The sequence below is a fragment of the Carcharodon carcharias genome, chromosome 28, assembly GCF_017639515.1.
Source record: "Carcharodon carcharias isolate sCarCar2 chromosome 28, sCarCar2.pri, whole genome shotgun sequence".
Lineage (NCBI taxonomy): Eukaryota > Metazoa > Chordata > Chondrichthyes > Lamniformes > Lamnidae > Carcharodon > Carcharodon carcharias.
This window is the reverse complement of record NC_054494.1, coordinates 4,699,889-4,725,597: the sequence shown is the minus strand read 5'-3', so window position 1 is coordinate 4,725,597 and position 25,709 is coordinate 4,699,889. Positions and strand designations below refer to the sequence as shown.

Sequence of the window (25,709 nt, the reverse complement as noted above, 5' to 3'; positions counted from 1 at the left end):
CAGCTAACAGCCTTTCACATGAACCTTTCCCAATACCTTTGGGAATCTGGGTCACTACAAGGCTTCCTACAGTCCACTTGGATTGTCACTCCCTCAGAGAAAGCAGGATCTCTGAAGTCGTGTCAAGACATAAAAGATCCCATGACACTATTTCAAAGGAGAGTGGGGAGGTATCTCCAATGTCCTGGTCAATTTTTAATCCCTCAACTAAACAGCAATAAAACAATTGATCTGATTTTCTACCTCGTTGCTGTTTCTGGGAGCTTGCTATGCGCAAATTGTCTGTCTTGTTTCTTACATTTCAAAAAGTACTTCATTGGCTTTAAATTGCTTTGAGATGGCCTGAGATTATGAAAGGCGCTATAGAAATGCAAGTCTTTCTTTTTCCCTGATAATCAATCCCATTGTTACACAAGCTGGGGGGTGTTTGGACTCAGCCTGTATCTGTTTTGTTGCTGAATGTGAGTGTGACACCACATTGTCCATTATTGTACTGAGTAAACTGGTAGCTCCGAGTGTCCAGTGACTCCCTCCTTGCCTCACAAATCACTTCCCTAGTCTCTCTCAGTACCCTGGAATAAATGGTCTGTGTGACTCACACACTGGGCTGCAGGTTTACCAATTAAACCAAGGGCGATGGAGCTGATAGTCAATGGTGCTTGTCTCACAATCCCTGAGCAACTATCAGAGGCCTTGCTGAACACAGACTCCCTTCCGCCAAGAAGCTCCAAGCAGCCCGACAAGAGTGTCAGGTGTTTTATGAAATAATGCTCTGACTGGCATTTGCTTTCCCCATTGCTGCAGAATTGATATAAAGCACCTCAAGATAATATGAATGGTAAAATCTGTTCAATTCTGTACTTACCGGTTTGAAATCTAAAGGAAATTATCGACAGGTTTCTTAAAACAGTGAAACATATAACACAAAGTGGCCTCCTACATCGAAATGACAGGAGTCCAAATCACACAGCTGATGTTTCTCATCTGCTAGCACATACTTTACAGGGTAAACTTGCTGAACCTGTCAAATCAGCTTTCAGTCATGTGGAATCACTCCCCCAACAGAATATACAGAACGAAACATTCCGCCTCTCACAGTTACTGACGCTGACGCTGTGTGTGCAGCAATGACATTTCTATCTGCTCTACTGTGGGCAGCTCCATTTCACAGCCTCACCACACAGGATTGTGGACAGGTCAGGGGAGGTGGCTGGAGTCCGGGGCAGCAGTGGACAGGTCAGGGGAGGTGGCCAGAGGACAGGGCAGCAGTGGACAGGTCAGGGGAGGCGGCCGGAGTACGGGGCAGCAGTGGACAGGTCAGGGGAAGCGGCTGGAGTCTGGGTCAGCAGTGGACAGGTCAGGGGAGGTGGCCGGAGTACAAGGCAGCAGTGGACAGGTCAGGGGAGGTGGCCAGAGGACAGGGCAGCAGTGGACAGGTCAGAGGAGGCGGCTGGAGTACGGGGCAGCAGTGGACAGGTCGGGGAGGCGGCTGGAGTATGGGGCAGCAGTGGACAGGTCAGGGGAGGTGGCCGGAGTCCGGGGCAGCAGTGGACAGGTCAGGGGAGGTGGCCGGATTACGGGGCAGCAGTGGACAGGTCAGGGGAGGTGGCCGGAGTCCGGGGCAGCAGTGGACAGGTCAGGGGAGGTGGCCGGATTACAGGGCAGCAGTGGACAGGTCAGGGGAGGTGGCCGGAGTACGGGGCAGCAGTGGACATGTCAGGGGAGGTGGCCGGATTACGGGGCAGCAGTGGACAGGTCAGGGGAGGTGGCCGGATTACGGGGCAGCAGTGAACAGGTCAGGGAGGCCGCTGGAGGGCAGGGCAGCAGTGGACAGGTCAGGGGAAGCGGCTGGAGTCCGGGGCAGCAGTGGACAGGTCAGGGGAGGTGGCCGGAGTACGGGGCAGCAGTGGACATGTCAGGGGAGGTGGCCGGATTACGGGGCAGCAGTGGACAGGTCAGGGGAGGTGGCCGGATTACGGGGCAGCAGTGAACAGGTCAGGGAGGCCGCTGGAGGGCAGGGCAGCAGTGGACAGGTCAGGGGAAGCGGCTGGAGTCCGGGGCAGCAGTGGACAGGTCAGGGGAGGTGGCCGGAGAACAAGGCAGCAGTGGACAGGTCAAGGGAGGTGGCCGGAGTATGGGGAAGCAGTGGACAGGTCAGGGGACGTGGCTGCAGTACGGGACAGCAGTGGACAGGTCAGGGGAAGCGGCCAGAATACGGGGCAGCAGTGGACAGGTCGGGGAGGTGGCCGAAGTACAGGACTGCAGTGGACAGGTCAGGGGAAGCGGCTGGAGGACAGGGCAGCAGTGGACAGGTCAGGGAAGGCGGCCGGAGTACGGGCAGCAGTGGACAGGTCAGGGGAGGCGGCCGGAGTATGGGGCAGCAGTGGACAGGTCGGGGGAGGTGGCCAGAGGACAGGGCAGCAGTGGACAGTTCAGGGGAGGTGGCCAGAGGACAGGGCAGCAGTGGACAGGTCAGGGGAGGTGGCCGGAGTACAGGACAGCAGTGGACAGGTCAGGGGAGGTGGCCGGAGTACAGGGCAGCAGTGGTCAGGTCAGGGGAGGTGGCCGGAGTATGGGGCAGCAGTGGACAGGTCAGGGGAGGTGGCCAGAGGACAGGGCAGCAGTGGACAGGTCAGGGGAGGCGGCCGGAGTATGGGGCAGCAGTGGACAGGTCAGGGGAGGTGGCCGGAGTACGGGACAGCAGTGGACAGGTCAGGGGAGGTGGCCAGAGGACAGGGCAGCAGTGGACAGGTCAGGGGAGGCGGCCGGAGTATGGGGCAGCAGTGGACAGGTCAGGGGAGGTGGCCAGAGGACAGGGCAGCAGTGGACAGGTCAGGGGAGGCGGCCGGAGTATGGGGCAGCAGTGGACAGGTCAGGGGAGGTGGCCGGAGTACGGGACAGCAGTGGACAGGTCAGGGGAGGTGGCCAGAGGACACGGCAGCAGTGGACAGGTCAGGGGAGGCGGCCGGAGTATGGGGCAGCAGTGGACAGGTCGGGGAGGTGGCCAGAAGACAGGGCAGCAGTGGACAGGTCAGGGGAGGTGGCCAGAAGACAGGGCAGCAGTGGACAGGTCAGGGGAGGTGGCCGGAGTACGGGACAGCAGTGGACAGGTCAGGGGAGGTGGCCAGAGGACAGGGCAGCAGTGGACAGGTCAGGGGAGGTGGCCAGAGTATGGGGCAGCAGTGGACAGGTCCGGGGAGGTGGCCGGAGTGCAGGGCAGCAGTGGACAGGTCAGGGGAGGTGGCCGGAGTACAGGGCAGCAGTGGACAGGTCAGGGGAGGTGGCCGGAGTATGGGACAGCAGTGGACAGGTCAGGGGAGGTGGCCAGAGGACAGGGCAGCAGTGGACAGGTCAGGGGAGGCGGCCGGAGTATGGGGCAGCAGTGGGATGTGAATGCCTCACTGCTTCAAAAAGACCTGTATTTATATAGCACCTTCTGTGACCACCAGACATCTGGAAGCATTTTATAACCAATGAATACTTGTGAAATGTAGTTGCTGTTGTAATGCAGGAAGCAGGGCAGCCAATTTACACACAGCAAACTCCCCCAAACAGCAATGTGGCCGTGAGCAGACAATCTGCTCTTTGATGTTGATTGAGGGATAACTAATAACCAGGACAACAGTATCATTCACCTGCTTTTCTTCAAATTCGTGCTATGGAATTGTTTGCGCTCATCCAGGCAGCTGGGGCCTCTGTTTAATATCTCAACCGAGAGACAGTGCAGCACTATCTCAGTACCGCACTCAACTACCAGCCCTGATTGATATGATCACGTGCTGGAGAGGGATAGGAACCTAGAGCCTCCTGACCTGGAGGTGTGAGTACTACCAACTTAGGCACAACTGAAAGAAACCAAAGGAAGATTTTGCCCTGTTCTCCTGGACTGGGCCACAATGCTGCTTAGATTCTGCCTCTTATCTCCCTCTGCACAACCCCTCCCACCCCCAAAATACTTTTGGATTCCATCACTCCCAGTTCTGCTTCTCTAAAGTTCCAGTTAGTTCTCACAGGCCAGCTGGATATCAGAACACCCTCTCCCCACCATACCCCGAGACCTCTCACAATCACTTACTGCATTCCTATGTTTACTCATCTCAGCAAAGCACTCAATCCTCCTGGATTTCATCCTCCCTCCAAAGTAATTCCAGAACCATAGCACTCCTCCCAATGACCAGTGTTGGGATCCGAAGGCATCATCCCATTCCCACTGCCTGTTAGCTTCTCTCATTACTGATGTCAATTATCCCTGAAAACCTCTGATTCACTGTGAGCAATGCCAGGGGTGTTTACTGACAGTGATACTTCACTGTGAGCAATGCCAGGGGTATTTACTAACAGTAATACTTCACTGTGAGCAATGCCAGGGGTGTTTATTGAAAGTAATACTTCACTGTGAGCAATGCCAGGGGTGTTTACTGACAGTAATACTTCACTGTGAGCAATGCCAGGGGTGTTTACTAACAGTAATACTTCACTGTGAGCAATGCCAGGGGTGTTTACTGACAGTAATACTTCACTGTGAGCAATGCCAGGGGTGTTTACTGACAGTAATACTTCACTGTGAGCAATGTCAGGTGAGTTTACTGGCAGGAATACTTCACTGTGAGCAATGCCAGGGGTGTTTACTGGCAATAATAATTCCCTGTGAGCAATGCCAGGGGTGTTTACTAGCAGTAATAATTCACTGTGAGCAATGATAGGGGAGTTTATTGGCAGTAATACTTCACTGTGAGCAATGCTAGGGGAGTTTACTCACAGGAATACTTCACTGTGAGCAATGTCAGGTGAGTTTACTAGCAGTAATACTTCACTGTGAGCAATGATAGGGGAGTTTACTGGCAGTAATAATTCCATGAGCAATGCCAGGGGAGTTTGCTGGCAGTAATAATTCCCTGTGAGCAATGCCAGGGAAGTTTACTGGCAGTAATAATTCCTTGTGAGCAATGCCAGGGGAGTTTGCTGGCAGTAATAACTCACTATAAACAATGCCAGGTGAGACACCCGGCAGTAATAATTCACAATGAGCAACACCAGGCAAGTTTGCTGGCAGTAATAATTCCCTGTGAGCAATGCAAGGCAGGTTGTTGGCATTCACTGCAAGCAATGCCAGGCAATGCTACTGGCGGTAATAATTCACTGTGAGCAATGCCAGGCAAGTTAGCTGGCAGAAATAATTCACTGTGAGCAATGCCAGGTGAGTTTGCTGGCAATAATAATTCACTGTGAACAGTGCCAGGTGAGTTTGCTGGCAGTAATAATTTTCTGTGAGCAATGCCAGGTGCGTTTGCTGGCAATAATAATTCACTGTGAGCAATGCAAGGTGATGCTACTGGCAGTAATAATTCCCTCTGAGCAAAGCCAGAAAAGTTTGCTGGCAATAATAATTCACTGTGAGCAGTGCCAGACAAGTTTGCTGGCAGTAACAATTCACTGTGAACAATGCCAGGCGGGTTTGTTGGCAGTAATAATTCCCTGTGAGTAATGCCAGGTGAGTTTGCTGGCAGTAATAATTCCCTGTGAGCAACGTCAGATGAGTTTTCTGGCAGTAATAATTCCCTGTGAGCAATGCCAGATGAGTTTGCTGGCAGTAATAATTCCCTGTGAACAATGCGAGGCGAGTTTTGTTGGCAGTTTTAATTCACTGAGAGCAACGCCAGGTGTGTTTTCTGGCAGTAATAATTCACTGTGAGTAATGCCAGGTGAGTTTGCCTGGCAGTAATAATTCACTTTGAGCAATGCCAGGTGAGTTTGCTGGCAGTAATAATTCCCTGTGAGCAGTGCCAGATGAGTTTGCTGGCAGTAATAATTCACTGCAAGCAATGCCGGGTGAGTTTGCTGGTAGTAATAATTCCCTGTGAACAATGCGAAGTGAGTTTTGTTGGCAGTAATAATTCACTTTGAGCAATGCCAGGTGAGTTTGCTGGCAGTAATAATTCCCTGTGAGCAATGTCAGGGGAGTTTGCTGGCAGTAATAATTCACTGTAAGCAATGCCAGATGAGTTTGCTGTCACTAATAATTCACTGCAAGCAATGCCGGATGAGTTTGCTGGCAGTAATAATTGACTGTGAACAATGTGAGGTGAGTTTGTTGGCAGTGTTAATTCACTGTGAGCAATGCCAGTGGAGTTTGCTGGCAGTAATAATTGACTGTGAGCAATGCCAGGGGTGTTTGTTGGCAATAATAATTCCCTGAGTAATGCCAGGCGATGCTACTGGCAGCAATAATTCACTGAATACTGCCAGGTGAGTTTGCTGGCAGTAATAATTCACTCTGTGCAATGCCAGCTGAATTTGAACCCCCCCCCCCCCCACCACCGATATCCATGCTGCCCCACCCCCAAACACACTATCCCCACACCTCCATACCCACTTTCCACATACTCACAGCTCCCATACCTACTGCCTCCACACCCCCTTAGCCAATTTTGCCCCATACCCACTCTCCCTCTCAGGCAGAAATGGAAGCAGATGAGTTTCAGGGATCAGGTTAGGGGCAGGAGTCTCCATACCAGGTAGCCAAAATCCCACAGGGTTAGTCAGAAGTGACACAAACAGGCCAGAGGCAATGCTGTCAAAGAGCCGAATAGCAGAGCTGGTTCAAAGAGCTTATTGGCCTACTCCTGCTCCTAATTCCTGGGTTCCTATGAAGCGGGGACAGTTTAGGAGAAAGTGATGCAGGTTGTTCGATGGAACCTCAGCCTCACCTGGTATGTGGAGGGCAGAGAGTAGGGAAACCCGACAGCCTTATTACTGTGGGCAAACTCCCTTAGCATTGCTCACAGTGAATCATTGCTGCGGGCAAACTCCCCTAGCATTGCTCACAGTGAATTATTACTGTGGGCAAACTCCCCTAGCATTGCTCACAGTGAATTATTACTGCGGGCAAATTCCCCTAACATTGCTCACAGTGAATTATTGCTGCGGGCAAACTCCCCTAGCATTGCTCACAGTGAATTATTGCTACAGGCAAACTCCCCTAGCATTGCACACAGTGAATTATTGCTGCGGGCAAACTCCCCCAGCATTGCTCACAATGAATTATTGCTGCAGGCAAACTCCCCCAGCATTGCACACAGTGAATTATTACTGCAGGCAAACTCCCCCAGCATTGCTCACAGTGATTTATTTCTGCAGGCAAACTCCCCCAGCATTGTTCACAGTGAATTATTGCTGCAGGCAAACTCCCCCAGCATTGCTCACAGTGATTTATTACTGCAGGCAAACTCCCCCAGCATTGCTCACAGTGAATTATTGCTGCAGGCAAACTCCCCCAGCGTTGCTCACAGTGATTTATTACTGCAGGCAAACTCCCCTAGCGTTGTTCACAGTGAATTATTACTGCAGGCAAACTCCCCTAACATTGCACACAGTGAATTATTACTGCAGGCAAATTCCCCTAGCATTGTTCACAGTGAATTATTACTGCAGGCAAATTCTCCCAAAATTGCTCAGTGAATTATTACTGCGGGCAAACTCCCCTAGCATTGCTCACAGTGAATTATTACTGCAGGCAAACTCCCCTAGCATTGCTCACCATGAATTATTACTGCCAGAAAACTCCCTGAGCATTGCCCACAGTAAATTATTACTGCCACCTACTGCTCCCCATACCTACTGCTACCATACTAACTGCCTCCACACCCCCATTCCCACTGCCCTCACACCCCTGTACCATTGTCCCCACATCCATTGGCCCCATACCCACTGCCCTCACACAAACTGCCCCACAGCCCCATACCCACTGCCCTCATATCCAGTGGCACCACACACTCTTTATCCACTGCCCCCAGACCTACAGCTCCACATTCGTTTAACCACTGCCCCATGCCCACTTCCCCCACACCCATTATCCCCACACCCACTGTCCCCACACCCACCGTCCCCACAACCACTGTCCCCACACCCATTACCCCCACACCCACTTCCCCCACACCCATTACCCCCACACCCACTGTCCCCACACCCACTGTCCCCACATCCACTGTCCCCACACCCATTACCCCCACACCCACTGCCCCGACACCCACTGCCCCCACACCCACTGCCCCCACACCCACTGCCCCCACACCCACTGCCTCCACACCCACTGCCCCCACACCCACTGCCCCCACACCCACTTCCCCCACACCCACTGCCTCCACACCCATTACCCCCACACCCACTGCCCCCACACCCACTTCCCCCACACCCACTGCCCCCACACCCACTGCCTCCACACCCACTGCCCCCACACCCACTTCCCCCACACCCACTTCCCCCACACCCACTGCCTCCACACCCATTACCCCCACACCCTATGCCCCCACACCCACTTCCCCGACACCCACTTCCCCCACACCCACTGCCCCCACACCCACTGCCCCCACACCCACTGCTCCCACACCCACTGCCCCCTCATACCCAAACCCAACAAATGTCCACTCCCACCCATACACACTGCCTGCTGATACCCACCCTAGACTCACCTGCAGCATCAACATCACCTTCAGTCTCTCACTCAGTGTCTCCCTCGTGACAGTCCCTCTCCCTCTCTCTCCTTCAGCCCTTTTTTCTTTCACAAGGTCTCCCCATCCTTCAGTCTGTCTTTTGCACTCTCGCTCCCTCTCAGTGTCTATCTCTCCCTCACAGTCTCACTGTCCTTTAGTCTCCCCGTCTCTCAATCTCTCTCTCTCTCTCTCTCTATCCCTCTCCCTCTGTCTCTCCCCTTCACACCACCTTCTGCTCTCTCGCCGACAGTTTTGCTGTAGAGATAAACAACCTTCAAAAATAATTCTCTTGACAAATTTGCCTTGAACATAATGAATAAAAATTCCTGCTTTTACTTGTTTCGATGATTTAAGAAAAACAACACAAATCCCAGCTGCATTGCTTAGACTGGCCGGAACCTTCCGGACCCACTGTGGGTGGCCCAGCCAGAAGTCCATAGATTTTCAGTGGGACGTGGCGATCACGGTGGTGGGCAGAGCCGGAAAATCCTGCCCAGCTCAGCTGAAAATCCATCCAACTCAAAATATATAAATCACTCAAAATAGCGACGTGGGTTGGCAAGGCCATGACTGAGCAAACTAAACCCTGCTATTTATTTCTAAAAGGACAGAATTGAAAAGCTAAAAGTGCAGGTTAAGCCAGTGTACAAACGAACATAGCAGTTAGGAGCAGCAGTAGTAGGCCATTCAGCCCCTCTCGCCTGCTACTCAATAAGGTAATGGCTGATCTGATTGTGGCCTCAAATCCACTTTCCTGCCTACCCCAAATAGCCTTTGACTCCCTTGTTGGTCAAGGATCTATCCAACCCTGCCTTAAAAACATTCAGTGATTGTGCCTGCACTGCTCTCTGCAGAAGGGAGTTCCACAGACTCCTGACCCTCAGAGGAAATAATTCTCTTCATCTCCGCCTTAATGGGAAGACCCTTATTTTTAAACTGTGTCCCCTAGTTCTAGCACCTCCTGTGAAGGGAAACATCCTTTTAGCATCCATCCTGTCAAGTCCCCTCACAATCTTATATGTTTCAATAAGATCACCTCTCATTCTTCTAAGCTCCCATGGATACAGGCCCAGCCTGTCCACTCTTTCTTCATAAGATAACCACAGATATCAGTCTAATCAACCTTCTCTAAACTGCTTCTAACACATTTATATCTTTTTTAAAATAAGGAGACCAAAATTCTACACAATACTCCTAGGCATGATCTCACCAATGACCTGTACACCTGTACCAAAATATCCCTTGTTTTACATTCCATTCTCCTTGCAATAAACATCATTCCATTTGCCATCCTCATCACTTGTTGTACCTGCATAGTAACTTTTTGTGATTCATGCACCAGGACACCCAGGTCCCTCTGTACCTCAGAGTTCTACAATCTCTCTCCATTTAAATAATTTGCTGCTTTTCTATTCTTCCTGCCAAAGTGACCAAGTTCACATTTTCCCACATTATACTCCATCTGGCAGATTTTTGTCCGATTACTTAACCTGTTCCATATCCCTTTGCAGACTCCTTATGACCTCTTCACAAATTCCTCTCTTACCTACCTTTGTGTCATCAGCAAATTTAGAAACCAAACATTTGGTCCCTTCATCCAAGTCATTTATATAAATTATAAATAGTTGAGGCCCCAACACTGGTCCCTGTGGCACACCCCTAGTTACATCCTGCCATCCAGAAATGACTCATTTATGCCGACTCTCTGTTTCCTGTTAGCTAACCAATCCTCTATTCATGCTAATATATTGCCCCTTACTCCATGAGCTCTTATTTTGCATAATAACCTTGGATGTGGCACCTTATCAAATGCCTACTGGAAATCCAGGTACACCACATCTACAGTTTCCCCTTTATCCGCTTTGCTTGTTACTTCCACAAAGAACTCCAACCAATTAGTCAAACACGATTTCCCTTTTCACAAATCCATGTTGAGTCTGGCTGATTGGAATGAGATTTTCTAAGTGGCAGATATTAAGCTAACTGGCCTGTAATTTCTAGCATCTGTGCCACCCCATTCTTGAATCGAGGAGTCACATTTGCTATTTTCGATTCGGATGGGACCTTTCCAGAAACCAGGGAAGTGTTGAAAATTAAAACCAATGGGTTTACTGAGGGGGAGTGCAGTGAGCGTAAGTGCAAGTTGAGCTGGTGTGAGTGAGACTGCGGAGTGAGACTGCAGGGTGAGTGAGACTGCGGGGTGAGTGAGACTGCGGGGTGAGTGAGACTGCAGAGTGAGGCTGTGGGGTGAGTGAGACTGCGGGGTGAGACTGCGGGGTGAGTGAGACTGCGGTGTGAGTGAGACTGCGGGTGAGACTGCGGGGTGAGTGAGACTGCGGGGTGAGACTGCGGGGTGAGTGAGACTGCGGTGTGAGTGAGACTGCGGGTGAGACTGCGGGTGAGACTGCGGGGTGAGAATGCGGGGTGAGTGAGACTGTGGAGTGAGACTGCAGGGTGAGTGAGACTGCGGGGTGAGACTGCGGGTGAGACTGTGGGGTGAGTGAGACTGCGGGGTGAGTGAGACTGAGGGGTGAGACTGTGGGGTGAGACTGCGGGGTGAGTGAGACTGCGGGGTGAGTGAGACTGAGGGGTGAGACTGCGGGGTGAGACTGCGGGGTGAGACTGCGGAGTGAGTGAGACTGCGGAGTGAGTGAGACTGCGGGGTGAGTGAGACTGCGGGGTGAGTGAGACTGAGGGGTGAGTGAGTCTGCGGGGTGAGTGAGACTGTGGGGTGAGACTGCGGGTGAGACTGCGGGGTGAGAATGCGGGGTGAGTGAGACTGTGGAGTGAGACTGCAGGGTGAGTGAGACTGCGGGGTGAGTGAGACTGTGGGGTGAGACTGCGGAGTGAGACTGCGGGGTGAGTGGGACTTCGGGGTGAGTGAGACTGCGGGGTGAGTGAGACTGCGGGGTGAGTGAAACTGAGGGGTGAGACTGCGGGGTGAGTGAGACTGCGGGGTGAGACTGCGGGGTGAGACTGCGGGGTGAGACTGCGGATTGAGACTGCGGAGTGAGTGAGACTGCGGGGTGAGTGAGACTGCGGGGTGAGTGAGACTGAGGGGTGAGTGAGACTGCGGGGTGAGTGAGACTGCGGGTGAGACTGCGGGTGAGACTGCGGGGTGAGAATGCGGGGTGAGTGAGACTGTGGAGTGAGACTGCAGGGTGAGTGAGACTGCGGGGTGAGACTGCGGGTGAGACTGTGGGGTGAGTGAGACTGCAGGGTGAGTGAGACTGAGGGGTGAGACTGTGGGGTGAGACTGCGGGGTGAGTGAGACTGCGGGGTGAGTGAGACTGAGGGGTGAGACTGCGGGGTGAGACTGCGGGGTGAGACTGCGGAGTGAGACTGCGGAGTGAGTGAGACTGCGGGGTGAGTGAGACTGCGGGGTGAGTGAGACTGAGGGGTGAGTGAGTCTGCGGGGTGAGTGAGACTGTGGGGTGAGACTGCGGAGTGAGACTGCGGGGTGAGTGGGACTTCGGGGTGAGTGAGACTGTGGGGTGAGTGAGACTGCAGGGTGAGACTGCGGGGTGAGTGAGACTGTGGGGTGAGTGAGACTGCGGGGTGAGTGAGACTGCGGGGTGAGTGAGACTGTGGGGTGAGTGAGACTGCAGGGTGAGTGAGACTGCGGGGTGAGTGAGACTGTGGGGTGAGTAAGACTGCGGGGTGAGACTGCGGGGTGAGTGAGACTGTGGGGTGAGTGAGACTGCGGGGTGAGTGAGACTGAGGGGTGAGACTGCGGGGTGAGACTGCGGGGTGAGTGAGACTGAGGGGTGAGTGAGACTGCGGGGTGAGACTGTGGGGTGAGTGAGACTGAGGGGTGAGACTGCGGGGTGAGACTGCGGGGTGAGTGAGACTGCGGGGTGAGTGAGACTGCAGGGTGAGACTGCGGGGTGAGTGAGACTGCGGGGTGAGACTGCGGGATGAGTGAGACTGCGGGGTGAGTGAGACTGCAGGGTGAGTGAGACTGAGGGGTGAGACTGCGGGGTGAGACTGCGGGGTGAGTGAGACTGTGGGGTGAGTGAGACTGCGGGGTGAGTGAGACTGAGGGGTGAGACTGCGGGGTGAGACTGCGGGGTGAGTGAGACTGAGGGGTGAGTGAGACTGCGGGGTGAGTGAGACTGAGGGGTGAGACTGCGGGGTGAGACTGCGGGGTGAGTGAGACTGCGGGGTGAGTGAGACTGCGGGGTGAGACTGCGGGGTGAGTGAGACTGCGGGGTGAGACTGCGGGGTGAGTGTGACTGCAGGGTGAGTGAGACTGCGGGGTGAGACTGAGGGGTGAGTGAGACTGCAGGGTGAGTGAGACTGCAGGGTGAGTGAGACTGAGGGGTGAGACTGAGGGGTGAGACTGCGGGGTGAGACTGCGGGGTGAGTGAGACTGAGGGGTGAGTGAGACTGTGGGGTGAGACTGCGGGGTGAGTGAGACTGCGGGGTGAGTGAGACTGAGGGGTGAGACTGCGGGGTGAGACTGCAGGGTGAGTGAGACTGCGGGGTGAGTGAGACCGCGGGGTGAGACTGCGGGGTGAGTGAGACTGCAGGGTGAGTGAGACTGAGGGGTGAGACTGCGGGGTGAGACTGCGGGGTGAGTGAGACTGAGGGGTGAGACTGCGGGGTGAGACTGCGGGGTGAGTGAGACTGCAGGGTGAGTGAGACTGCGGGGTGAGACTGCGGGGTGAGTGAGACTGCGGGGTGAGACTGCGGGGTGAGACTGCGGGGTGAGTGAGACTGCAGGGTGAGTGAGACTGAGGGGTGAGACTGCGGGGTGAGTGAGACTGCAGGGTGAGACTGCGGGGTGAGACTGCGGGGTGAGTGAGACTGAGGGGTGAGTGAGACTGCGGGGTGAGACTGCGGGGTGAGACTGCGGGGTGAGTGAGACTGCGGGGTGAGTGAGACTGTGGGGTGAGTGAGACTGCGGGGTGAGTGAGACTGCAGGGTGAGACTGTGGGGTGAGTGAGACTGCGGGGTGAGTGAGACTGCAGGGTGAGACTGTGGGTTGAGTGAGACTGCGGGGTGAGTGAGACTGCAGGGTGAGTGAGACTGCGGGGTGAGACTGCGGGGTGAGTGAGACTGCGGGGTGAGTGAGACTGCGGGGTGAGACTGCGGTGTGAGTGAGACTGCGGGGTGAGACTGCGGGGTGAGACCGCGGGGTGAGTGAGACTGCAGGGTGAGTGAGACTGAGGGGTGAGGCTGCGGGGTGAGCGAGACTGCAGGGTGAGTGAGACTGCGGGGTGAGACTGCGGGGTGAGACTGCGGGGTGAGTGAGACTGCGGGTGAGGCTGCGGGGTGAGTGAGACTGCGGGGTGAGACTGCGGGGTGAGACTGCGGGGTGAGTGAGACTGCGGGTGAGGCTGCGGGATGAGTGAGACTGCGGGGTGAGTGAGACTGCGGGGTGAGACTGTGGGGTGAGACTGCGGGGTGAGTGAGACTGCGGGGTGAGTGAGACTGCGGGGTGAGACTGGTGTGTGTGTGTGTTTTATTACTTCACAGGATGTGGGCTTCGCTGGCTGGGCCAGTATTTATTGCCCATCCCTAGCTGTCCTTGAGAAGGTGGTGGTGAGATGCCTTCTTGAACCGCTGCAGTCCATGTGGTGTAGGTACACCCACAGTGCTGTTAGGGAGGGAGCTCCAGGATTTTGACCGAGTGATAGTTGAAGGAACGGCCGATATATTTCCAAGTCAGGATGGCGAATGGCTTGGAGGGGAACTTCCACAGAAACTAGGAGCAGGAGTAGATCATTCAGCCCTTCAAGCACCATTCAATATGATCATGGCTGATCCTCCATCTCAACACCATACTCCCATTCTCTCTCCATGCCCTGTTACACCTTTAAAGTCTAGAAATCCATCTATTTCCTTCTTAAATATATTCAGTGCCTTGCCCTCCACAGCCTCTGTGGTGGAGAATTCCACAGGTTCACCACCCTCTGAGTGAAGACGTTTCCCCTCATCTCAGTCCTAAATGGCCTGCCCTGTGTCCTGAGACTGTGACCCTTGTTCTAGACTCCCCCAGCCAGAGGAAACATCATCCCTGTATCCAGTCTGTCCATCCCTGTCAGAAGTTTATATATTTCAATGAGATCCCCTCTCATTCTTCTAAACTCCAGTGAATACAGGCCTAGTGGACCCAATCTCTCCTCATACAACAATCTTGCCATCCCAGGAATCAGTCTGGTGAACATTCACTGCGCTCCCTCTATGGCAAGTATATCCTTTCTTAGGTAAGGAGACCAAAACTGCACACAATACTCCAGGTGTGGTCTCACCAAGACCCTGTACAGCTGCAGTAAGACATCCTTGCTCCTGTACTCAAGTCCTCTCGCAACTAAGGCCAACATACCATTTTCCTTCTTAACTGCTTGCTGACCCTGCATGCTTGCTTTCAGTGATTGGTGTACAAGGACACCCAGGTCCCTTAGAACGTCAACATTTCCCAATCTATCACTATTTAAATAATACTCTGCCATTCTGTTTTTCCTAACAAAGTGGATAACTTCACACTTATCCATGTTATACTGCATCTGCCATGTATTTGCCCACTCACTCAACCTGTGTAAATCACCTTGAAGCTTCTTAACATCCTCCTCGCCACTCACATTCCCACCTAGTTTTGTGTCGTCCTCAAACTTGGAAATATTACATTTTGTTCCCTCATCCAAATCACTGATATATATTGTGAATGGCTGGGGCCCAAGCACAGATCCCTGTGGTACCCCACTAGTCACCGCCTGTCACTCTGAAAAAGATCTGTTTATTCCTACTCTCTGTTTCCTGTCTGATAACCAATTCTCAATCCATGCCAATATATTACCCCCAATCCCATGTGCTTTAATTTTATACACTAACCTCTTATGTGGGACTTTACTAAAAGCTTTCTGAAAATCCAAATACACCACATCCACTGGCTCTCCCTTATCTATTCTGCTAGTTACATCCTCAAAAAACTTTAGTAGGTTTGTCAAACGTGATTTCCCTTCATAAATCCATGTTGACTTTGTCAAATCCCGCTGATATTTTCTAAGTGTCCTGTTATCATTTCCTGTATAATAGACTCTAGCATTTTCCCTACTACTGATGTTAGGATAACCGGCCTGTAATTCCCTGTTTTCTCCCTCCCTCCTTTTTTAAATAGGGGGGTAACATTTGTCACCCTCCAATCTGCTGGGACTGTTCCACAATCTGCAGAATTTTGGAAGATGACAACACATGCACTGTTTCCATGGCCACCTCCTTTAGCACCCTGGGATATGGACTATCGGGCCCTGGGGATTTATCAGTTTTCAGTCCCATTCATTTCTGCAGCACTTTTCTTTAATAATATTAATTTCCTTCAAACCCTCCTTCTCACTAGACTCTTGGTTCCCTAGCATTCCAAGTAGAGTTGTTCCTATGTATTCCCTGCCCCTGTCAGGATGGTGAATGGTTTGGAGGGGAACTTCCAGGTGGCGGTGTTCCTATGTATCTGCTGCCCTTGTCCTTCTAGATGGTAGTGGTTGTGGGTTTGGAAGGTGCTGTCTAAGGGGCCTTGGTAAGCTTCTGTAATGCATCTTGTAGATGGTACACACTGCTGCTACTGTGTGTCGGTGATGGAGGGAGTGAATGTTTGTGGATGGGGTGCCAATGAAATGGGCTGCTTTGTCCTGGATGGTGTCGAGCTTCTTGAGTGTTGTGGGAGCTGCACTCATCCAGGCAAGTGGAGAGTATTCCATCATACTCCTGACATGTGCCTTGTAAATGGTGGACAGGCTTTGGGGAGTCAGAAGGTGAATTACTCACCACAGGATTCCCAGCCTCTGACCTGCTCTTGCAGCCACAGTATTTATATGGCTAGTCCAGTTCAGTTTCTGGTCAATGGTAAACCCCAGGATGTTGATACTGGGGGATTCAGTGATGGTAATGCCATTGAATGTCAAGAGGTGATGGTTAGATTCTCCCTTGTTGGAGATGGTCATTGCCTGGCACTTGTAAGTCACAAACATTACTTGCCATTTGTCACTTGAGAGTGAGAGTGAGTGAGGATTGAGCTGGAGTGAGTGTGTACACTGAGTGTGAGTGAGGGTTGAGCCGGGGTTGGTGCGTACAATGAGTGTGAATGAGGATTCAAAGAATCACAGGGCAGAAGAGGCCCTTCGGCCAATCGAGTCAGCACCGACATGTGAGAAACACCTGACCTACCTAACTAAGCGTACACTCCAGGCTCAGTCGGATACAGTATGCGCTCTGGATGATGTCGGATACAGTGTGCGCTCCGGGTGAAGTCGGATACACTGTGCGCTCCAGGTTCAGTCGGATACAGTGTGTACTCCGGGTTCAGTCGGATACAGTGTGTGCTCCGGGTTCAGTCGGATACAATGTGTACTCCGGGTTCAGTCGGATACAGTGTGCGCTCCGAGTGAAGTCGGATACAGTGTGCGCTCCGGGTTCAGTCGGATACAGTGTGCGCTCCGGGTTTATTCGGATACAGTGTACGCTCCGGGTTCAGTGGGATACAGTGTACGCTCCAGGTTCAGTCGGACACAGTGTACGCTCCGGGTTCAGTCGGATACGGTGTGCTCTCCGGGTGCAGTCGGATACGGTGTGCGCTCCGGGTTCAGTCGGATACGGTGTGCGCTCCGGGTTCAGTCGGATACGGTGTGCGCTCCGGGTTCAGTCCGATACGGTGCACGCTCCGGGTTCTGTTGGATACTGTGTGCGCTCCGGGTTCAGTCGGATACGGTGTGCGCTCCGGGTTCAGTCGGATACAGTGTGCGCTCTGGGTGAAGTCGGATACAGTGTGCGCTCCGGGTGAAGTCGGATACAGTGTGCGCTCCGGGTGAAGTCGGATACTGTGTGCGTTCCGGGTGAAGTCGGATACAGTGTGCGTTCTGGGTTCAGTCGGATACAGTGTGCGCTCCGGGTGAAGTCGGATACAGTGTGTGCTCCGGGTGAAGTCGGATACAGTGTGCACTCCGGATGAAGTCGGCTACACTGTGCGCTCCGGGTTCAGTCGGATACACTGGGTGCACCGGGTTCAGTCGGACACAGTGTGGACTCCGGGTGAAGTCGGATACAGTGTGCGCTCCGGGTGAAGTCGGATACAGTGTGCGCTCCGGGTGAAGTCGGATACAGTGTGCGCTCCGGGTGAAGTCGGATACAGTGTGCGCTCTGGATGAAGTCGGATACAGTGTGCAATCCGGGTGAACTCGGATACAGTGTGCACTCCGGGTTCAGTCGGATACAGTGTGCGCTCCGGGTGAAGTCGGATACAGTGTGCGCTCCGGGTGAAGTCGGATACAGTGTGCGCTCCGGATGAAGTCGGATACAGTGTGCGCTCTGGGTTCAGTCGGATACAGTGTGCGCTCCAGTTTAGTCGGATACAGTGTATGCTCCGGGTTTAGTGGGATACACTGGGCACACCGGGTTCAGTCGGACACAGTGTGCGCTCCGGGTTCAGTCGGACACAGCGTGCGCTCAGGGTTCAATCGGATACAGCGTGCGCTCCGGGTTCAGTCGGATACAGTGTGCGCTCCGGGTTCAGTCGAATATAGCGTGCGCTCCGGGTTCAGTCGGATACAGTGTGTGCTCCGGGTTCAGTCGGATACAGTGTGTGCTCCGGGTTCAGTCGGATACAGCATGCGCTCCGGGTTCAGTCGGATACAGCGAACGCTCCGGGTTCAGTCGGATACAGCGTGCGCTCTGGGTTCAGTGGGATACAGTGTACGCTCCGGGTTCAGTCGGACACAGTGTACGCTCCGGGTTCAGTTGGATACGGTGAGCTCTCCGGGTGCAGTCGGATAGAATGTGCGCTCCGGGTTCAGTCAGATACGGTGTGCGCTCCGGGTTCAGTCGGATATGGTGTGCGCTCCGGGTTCAGTCGGATACGGTGTGCGCTCGGGTTCAGTCGTATACGGTGTGCGCTCCGGGTTCAGTCAGATACGGTGTGTGCTCCGGGTTCTGTCGGATACTGTGTGCGCTCCGGGTTCAGTCGGATACGGTGTGCGCTCCGGGTTCAGTCGGATAGTGTGCGCTCCGGGTTAAGTCGGATACAGTGTGCACTCCGGGTGAAGTCGGATACTGTGTGCGCTCCGGGTGAAGTCGGATACTGTGTGCGTTCCGGGTTAAGTCGGATACAGTGTGCGTTCTGGGTTCAGTCGGATATAGTGTGCGCTCCGGGTTCAGTCGGATACAGTGTGCGCTCCGGGTGAAGTCGGATACAGTGTGCACTCCAGATGAAGTCGGCTACACTGTGCGCTCCGGATGAAGTCGGATACTGTGTGCGTTCCGGGTGAAGTCGGATACGGTGTGCGCTCCGGGTTCAGTCAGATACGGTGTGCGCTCCGGGTTCTGTCGGATACAGTGTGCGCTCCGGGTGAAGTCGGATACAGTGTGCGCTCCGGGTTTAGTCGGATACAGTGTATGCTCCGGGTTCAGTGGGATACACTGGGCGCACCGGGTTCAGTCGGACACAGTGTGCGCTCCAGATTCAGTCGGATACAGTGTGCGCTCCGGGTTCAGTCGGAGTACAGCGTGCGCTCAGGGTTCAATCGGATACAGCATGCGCTCCGGGTTCAGTCGGATACAGTGTGCGCTCCGGGTTCAGTCGGATACAGCGTGCGCTCCAGGTTCAGTCGGATACAGGGTGCACTCCGGGTTTAGTCAGATACAGCGTGTGCTCCGGGTTCAGTCGGATACAGCGTGTGCTCCGGGTTCAGTCGGATACAGCGAGCGCTCCGGGTTCAGTCGAATACAGCGTGTGCTCCGGGTTCAGTCGGATACAGCGTGCGCCCCGGATGAAGTCGGATACAGCGTGCGCTCCGGATGAAGTCGGATACAGCGTGCGCTCCGGGTTCAGCCGGATACCGCGTGCGCTCCGGGTTCAGTCGGATACAGCGTGCGCTCCGGGTTCAGTCGGATACAGCGTGCGCTCCGGGTTCAGTCGGATACAGCGTGCGCTCCGGATGAATTCCGATACAGTGTGCGCTCCAGATCAATTCGGATACAGTGTGCGCTCCAGATGAAGTCGGATACAGTGTGCGCTGTGGATGAAGTCAGATACACAGTGCGCTCCAGGTTCAGTCGGATACAGTGTGCGCTCCGGGTTCAGTCGGATACAGCGTGCGCTCCGGATGAATTCCGATACAGTGTGCGCTCCAGATCAATTCGGATACAGTGTGCGCTCCAGATGAATTCGGATACAGTGTGCGCTCCAGATGATGTTGGATACAGTGTGCGCTTCGGATGAAGTCGGATACAGTGTGCGCTGCGGATGAAGTCAGATACACTGTGCGCTCCAGGTTCAGTCGGATACAGTGTGCACTTCGGGTGAAGTCGGATACAGTGTGCGCTTCGGGTGAAGTCAGATACAGTGTGCGCTCTGGGTGAAGTCGGATACAGTGTGCGCTCCGGGTGAAGTCGGATACAGTGTGCGCTCCGGGTGAAGTCGGATACAGTGTGCGCTCCGGATGAAGTCGGATACATTGTGCGCTCCGGGTTCAGTCGGAAACACTGTGCGCTCCGGGTTCAGTTGGACACAGTGTGCGCTCCAGGTTCAGTGGGATACAGCGTGCGCTCCGGGTTCAGTCGGATACAGCGTGCGCTCCGGGTTCAGTCGGATACAGTGTGCGCTCCAGATGAATTCGGATACAGTGTGCGTTCCGGGTGAAGTCGGATACAGTGTGCGCTCCGGGTGAAGTCGGATACAGTGTACGCTCCGGGTGAAGTCGGATACAGTGTGCGCTCTGGGTGAAGTCGGATACAGTGTGCGCTCCAGATGAAGTCGGATACACTGTGTACTCCGGGATCAGTCGTATATAGTGTCTGCTCCTGGTTTAGTTGGATACAGTGTGTACTCCGGGTTCAGTCGGATACAGTGTGTACTCCGGGTCAGATACAGTGTGTACTCCGGGTCAGATACAGTGTGTGCTCCGGGTTCAGTCTGATACAGTGTGCATTCCGGGTTCAGTCGGATACAGTGTGCGCTCCGGGTGAAGTCGGATACAGTGTGCACTCCGGGTGAAGTCGGATACAGTGTGCGCTCTGGATGAAGTCGGATACAGTGTGCGCTCTGGGTTGGATACAGTGTGTGCTCCGGGTTCAGTCGGATACAGTGTGTACTCCAGGTTGGATACAGTGTGTACTCTGGGTTCAGTCAGATACAGCGTGTGCTCCAGGTTCAGTCGGATACAGTGTGTACTCCGGTTTGGATATGGTGTGTACTCCGGGTTCAGTCAAATACAGTGTGTACTCCGGGTTCAGTCGGATACAGTGTGTACTCCGGATGAAGTCGGATACAGTATGTACTCCAGATGAAGTTGGATACAGTGTGTACTCCGGATGTAGTCGGATACAGTGTGCGCTCCGGGTGAAGTCGGATACAGTGTGCGCTCCGGATGAAGTCGGATACATTGTGCGCTCCGGGTTCAGTCGGAAACACTGTGCGCTCCGGGTTCAGTCGGACACAGTGTGCGCTCCGGGTTCAGTCGGACACAGCGTGCGCTCCGGGTTCAGTCGGATACAGCGTGCGCTCCGGGTTCAGTCGGATACAGCGTGCGCTCCGGGTTCAGTCGGATACAGCGTGCGCTCCGGGTTCAGTCGGATACAGCGTGCGCTCCGGGTTCAGTCGGATACAGTGTGTGCTCCGGATGAATTCGGATACAGTGTGCGCTCCAGATGAATTCGGATACAGTGTGCGCTCCGGATGAAGTTGGATACAGTGTGCACTTCGGATGAAGTCGGATACAGTGTGCGCTCCGGATGAAGTCGGATACACTGTGCGCTCCAGGTTCAGTCGGATACAGTGTGTACTCCGGGTTCAGTCGGATACAGTGTGTACTCCGGGTTCAGTCGGATACAGTGTGTGCTCCGGGTTCAGTCGGATACAGTGTGTACTGCGGGTAGGATACAGTGTGTAATCCGGGTTCAGTCGGATACAGTGTGTACTGCGGGTCGGATACAGTGTGTACTCCGGGTTCAGTCGGATACAGTGTGAACTCCGGGTTCAGTCGGATACAGTGTGTACTCCGGGTTCAGTCGGATACAGTGTGTACTCCGGGTTCAGTCGGATACAGTGTGTGCTCCGGGTTCAGTCGGATACAGTGTGTGCACCGGGTTCAGTCCGATACAGTGTGTACTCCGGGTTCGGTTGGATACAGTGTGTACTCCGGGTTCAGTCGGATACAGTGTGTGCTCCGGGTTCAGTCGGATACAGTGTGTGCACCGGGTTCAGTCCGATACAGTGTGTACTCCGGGTTCGGTTGGATACAGTGTGTACTCCGGGTTCAGTCGGATACAGTGTGCGCTCCGGGTTCAGTCGGATACAGTGTGTACTCTGGGTTCAGTCCGATACAGTGTGTACTCTGGGTTCAGTCCGATACAGTGTGTACTCTGGGTTCAGTCCGGTACAGTGTGTACTCCGGGTTCAGTCGGATACAGTGTGTACTCCGGGTTCAGTCGGATACAGTGTGTACTCCGGGTTGGATACAGTGTGTACTCTGGGTCAGACACAGTGAGTACTCCGGGTTCAGTCGGATACAGTGTGTACTCCGGCTTGGATACAGTGTGTACTCCAGGTTGGATACAGTGTGTACTCCGGGTTGGATACAGTGTGTACTCCGGGTTCAGTCGGATACAGTGTGTACTCCGGGTTCGGTTGGATACAGTGTGTACTCCGGGTTCAGTCGGATACAGTGTGCGCTCCGGGTTCAGTCGGATACAGTGTGTACTCTGGGTTCAGTCCGATACAGTGTGTACTCTGGGTTCAGTCCGATACAGTGTGTACTCTGGGTTCAGTCCGTTACAGTGTGTACTCCGGGTTCAGTCCGATACAGTGTGTACTCTGGGTTCAGTCCGATACAGTGTGTACTCTGGGTTCAGTCCGATACAGTGTGTACTCTGGGTTCAGTCCGTTACAGTGTGTACTCTGGGTTCAGTCCGATACAGTGTGTACTCTGGGTTCAGTCCGATACAGTGTGTACTCTGGGTTCAGTCCGTTACAGTGTGTACTCTGGGTTCAGTCCGATACAGTGTGTACTCTGGGTTCAGTCCGTTACAGTGTGTACTCTGGGTTCAGTCCGATACAGTGTGTACTCTGGGTTCAGTCCGATACAGTGTGTACTCTGGGTTCAGTCCGTTACAGTGTGTACTCCGGGTTCAGTCGGATACAGTGTGTACTCCGGGTTCAGTCGGATACAGTGTGTACTCCGGCTTGGATACAGTGTGTACTCTGGGTCAGACACAGTGAGTACTCCGGGTTCAGTCGGATACAGTGTGTACTCCGGGTTGGATACAGTGTGTACTCCGGGTTCAGTCGGATACAGTGTGTACTCCGGGTTCAGTCGGATACAGTGTGTACTCCGGCTTGGATACAGTGTGTACTCTGGGTCAGACACAGTGAGTACTCCGGGTTCAGTCGGATACAGTGTGTACTCCGGGTTGGATACAGTGTGTACTCCGGGTTCAGTCGGATACAGTGTGTACTCCGGGTTGGATACAGTGTGTACTCCGGGTTCAGTCGGATACAGTGTGTACTCTGGGTCAGACACAGTGAGTACTCCGGGTTCAGTCGGATACAGTGTGTACTCCGGGTTGGATACAGTGTGTACTCCGGGTTCAGTCGGATACAGTGTGTACTCCGGGTTGGATACAGTGTGTACTCCGGGTTCAGTCGGATACAGTGTGTACTCTGGGTCAGACACAGTGAGTACTCCGGGTTCAGTCGGATACAGTGTGTACTCTGGGTCAGACACAGTGAGTACTCCGGGTTCAGTCGGATACAGTGTGTACTCCGGGTTGGATACAGTGTGTACTCCGGGTTCAGTCGGATACAATCTCCGCTCCTGATCCTTTTCGGAAACAATGTTACTGTTCCCGGGATTCAGACACTTTGTTTCCCCGCCCGACGCCCCGGTTCTTACCTGATGGCGGAAACTGAGAGACCGGCAAAGGAAGAGGCGGAGCCCGGAACAGAAACTGAAACACGGACAGAGAGAGAGAGACTGGGGAGGGGGAGAGAGAGAAAGATTGGGGGGAGAGAGACTGGCCGGGGGTGGGGGGGGGGGGGGGGGGGCGGAGAGAGAGAAAGACTGGGGGTGGGGGGGAGAGACTTGGGGGGATGGGGGGGAGAGAGAGAGACTGGGGGGGGGGATGGGGGAGAGAGAGAGAGACTGGGGGTGGGGGGGAGAGACTTGGGGGGATGGGGGGGAGAGAGAGAGACTGGGGAGGGGGAGAGAGAGACTGGGGGGGGATGGGGGGAAAAGAGAGAGACTGGGGGGGATGGGGGAGAGAGAGAGAGACTGGGGAGGGGGAGAGAGAGAAAGATTGGGGGGAGAGAGACTGGCCGGGGGTGGGGGATGGGGGAGAGAGAGAGAGACTGGGGGTGGGGGGGAGAGACTTGGGGGGATGGGGGGGAGAGAGAGAGACTGGGGGGGGATGGGGAAGAGAGAGAGAGACTGGGGGTGGGGGGGAGAGACTTGGGGGGATGGGGGGGAGAGAGAGAGACTGGGGGGGGATGGGGGAGAGAGAGAGAGACTGGGGGGGGATGGGGGGAAGAGAGAGAGACTGGGGGGGGGATGGGGGGAAGAGAGAGAGACTGGGGGGAAGAGAGAGACGGGGGGGGGATGGGGGGGAGAGAGAGAGACTGGGGGTAAGAGAGAGAGACTGGGGGGAAGAGAGAGAGACGGGGGGGATGGGGGGGAGAGAGAGAGACTGGGGGGGGGGTGGGGGGAAGAGAGAGAGACTGGGGGGGGATGGGGGGAAGAGAGAGAGACTGGGGGGGGATGGGGGGAAGAGAGAGAGACTGGGGGGGGATGGGGGGAAGAGAGAGAGACGGGGGGGGATGGGGGGAAGAGAGAGAGACTGGGGGGGGGGTGGGGGGAAGAGAGAGAGACTGGGGGGGGGATGGGGGGAAGAGAGAGAGACTGGGGGGGGATGGGGGGAAGAGAGAGAGACTGGGGGGGGATGGGGGGAAGAGAGAGAGACGGGGGGGGATGGGGGGGAGAGAGAGAGACTGGGGGGAAGAGAGAGAGACTGGGGGAAGAGAGAGAGACGGGGGGGATGGGGGGGAGAGAGAGAGACGGCGGGGGATGGGGGGGAGAGAGAGAGACTGGGGGGAAGAGAGAGAGACGGGGGGGGGATGGGGGGGAGAGAGAGAGACTGGGGAGGGATGGGGGGGAGAGAGAGAGACTGGGGGGGGTGGGGAGAAGAGAGAGAGACTTGGGGGAGAGAGAGAGAGACTGGGGGGGGTAAGAGAGAGAGACTGGGGGGGGGGTAAGAGAGAGAGATTGGGGGGAGAGAGATGGGGGAAGAGAGAGAGAGACTGGGGGGGGGTAAGAGAGAGAGATTGGGGGGAGAGAGATGGGGGAAGAGAGAGAGAGACTGGGGGTGGGGGGGAGAGACTTGGGGGATGGGGGGGAGAGAGAGACTGGGGGGGGGATGGGGGGGAGAGAGAGAGAGACTGGGGGGGAGAGACTTGGGGGGGTGGGGGGGGAGAGAGAGAGACTGGGGGGGGTGGGGAGAAGAGAGAGAGACTTGGGGGAGAGAGAGAGAGACTGGGGGGGGTAAGAGAGAGAGACTGGGGGGGGGGTAAGAGAGAGAGATTGGGGGGAGAGAGATGGGGGAAGAGAGAGAGAGACTGGGGGTGGGGGGGAGAGACTTGGGGGATGGGGGGGGAGAGAGAGACTGGGGGGGGGATGGGGGGGAGAGAGAGAGAGACTGGGGGGGAGAGACTTGGGGGGGTGGGGGGGAGAGAGAGAGACTGGGGGGGGTGGGGAGAAGAGAGAGAGACTTGGGGGAGAGAGAGAGAGACTGGGGGGGGGGTAAGAGAGAGAGATTGGGGGGAGAGAGATGGGGGAAGAGAGAGAGAGACTGGGGGGGGGTAAGAGAGAGAGATTGGGGGGAGAGAGATGGGGGAAGAGAGAGAGAGACTGGGGGTGGGGGGGAGAGACTTGGGGGGATGGGGGGGAGAGAGAGAGACTGGGGGGGGATGGGGGGGAGAGAGAGAGAGACTGGGGGGGGATGGGGAAGAGAGAGAGAGACTGGGGGTGGGGGGGAGAGACTTGGGGGGATGGGGGGGAGAGAGAGAGACTGGGGGGAAGAGAGAGAGACTGGGGGGGGATGGGGGGAAGAGAGAGAGACTGGGGGGGGGATGGGGGGAAGAGAGAGAGACTGGGGGGAAGAGAGAGACGGGGGGGGGGATGGGGGGGAGAGAGAGAGACTGGGGGTAAGAGAGAGAGACGGGGGGGATGGGGGGGAGAG

General features: G+C 54.9%; 1 protein-coding gene across 2 annotated transcripts in view; it reads right to left on the bottom strand.

Moving 5' to 3' along the window:
• Positions 1-23,411, bottom strand: part of LOC121270743 (leucine-rich repeat-containing protein 20-like) — a 40,083-nt gene extending 16,672 nt beyond the window's left edge. Inside the window, exon 1 of one of the 2 annotated variants that reach the window (XM_041176124.1) lies at positions 23,372-23,411. The gene's annotated coding sequence lies outside the window, so the exon portion shown is untranslated. Of the gene's footprint in view, positions 1-865; positions 1,009-23,371 lie in introns of those variants that run through there. The other variant, XM_041176123.1, reaches the window with a different exon arrangement.
• Between the last annotated feature and the right edge of the window lie 2,298 nt (positions 23,412-25,709).